A 1,415-nucleotide genomic window follows, 5' to 3' on the forward strand; every position below is an offset into this window, starting at 1 on the left:
TCCATCCATCCATCCATCCATCCATCCATCCATCCATCCATCCATCCATCCAACTTTCTATTCCTCCTTCCTTCCATATATTCCCTCAATTTATTTTTCTCTCTCTCTATCCATCCTTCCATTCCTCCTTTCTTCCATCTGTCCTTTATTTCATCCTTCCATCCACCTCTCCATTTATCCATCCATCCTTCCATCCCTCCACCCACTCCTTCATCTGTCCGTCCATTTCCCCTTCTTTCCACTCATTCTTCCTTCCTTCCTTCCTTCGATTCATCTCTCCATCCATCCATCCATCCATCCATCCATCCATCCATCCATCCATCCATCCATTCTTCCATTCCTCCTTTCTTCCATTCTTCCATCCACCTCTCCTTCCAGTCCTCCATCCATCCCTCAATTCATCCATCCACCTCTCTGCCTCTCATCCATCCATTCCTTTGACTCATTTCTCCACATCTCCATCCATCTTTCCGTTTCTTCTTCCCTCTTTCCCTCCTTTCTTCTGTCTTTCATTCTTCCATCCATCTCTCCTCCTCTTACCCATCCATCCGTGAACTCTCTCCATCCTTCCTTCTCTCCATCCTTCCGTCCCTCCGTTCTTCCGTCCCTCCATCCCTTCTCCCCACCCTCCCATCCCTCCATCTCTCTGTCTCCCCCCATCCCCACAGCAGCACTGGGAAAGGTTGGCGGAGTGGGGCTATTTTTGGGACCGTCTCCCTGGCAACGGCTGCCACCACCATCTGTGGTGGCTTTTCCATAGGTGCTAAAATATTCCACGCTTCTTATTAAAGACGGTGCCGGTGGAGACGGGCGGGGGTGGCGAGTGTGAGCCACCCCACTGCTGGGGCCATTGAGCCAGGAATGGCCGGGGCACGGCATGAGGACAGCGAGGGGTTGGTGACATCCTTGCTGTGACATCCCCATGTCCATCCCAATGGCCCAACCATGCTGGTTGCACGGCGGACAGGGTGCAGCCGTATGTCCGTGTGGAGCAAACCACCACCATGGCCACGTGCTCCTCCCCATCCTCAGCAGCACAGTGAGGTTTTTGGGATGAGTTGAAGCACTGTAGGGTGGCTTCACCCCGTGGGCAGCGACCACCATGGTCACATCAGGAAGTATCACAGATACTGAGAGCAGAGCTGGGGCTCTCTATGGGATGGACAGTGACTTCCAAATTGGTGCTCCTAGGTATGGGTGTTCTCTATGGGATGGGCAGTGACCCCCAGTCTGGGGACAGGGATAGTAGGGATGGAGGGGTCGGACAGCCCCATCCAGCTGCGGGGAGCAGCGGAGCGGAGCTGTTTGCAGGATGTTGGCTGCTCTCCCTGCTTGCAGCTGCGGACGGATGCTGAGAAGTACTAAAAATACTCTCTGCTCCTCCCGGTGAGAGTTCTCCAGGAGGTGACCTGGAA

Source organism: Centrocercus urophasianus, unplaced genomic scaffold (genome assembly GCF_019232065.1).
Source record: "Centrocercus urophasianus isolate 14NV4802_14NV808 unplaced genomic scaffold, USGS_Curo_1.0 seq_73, whole genome shotgun sequence".
NCBI lineage: Eukaryota > Metazoa > Chordata > Aves > Galliformes > Phasianidae > Centrocercus > Centrocercus urophasianus.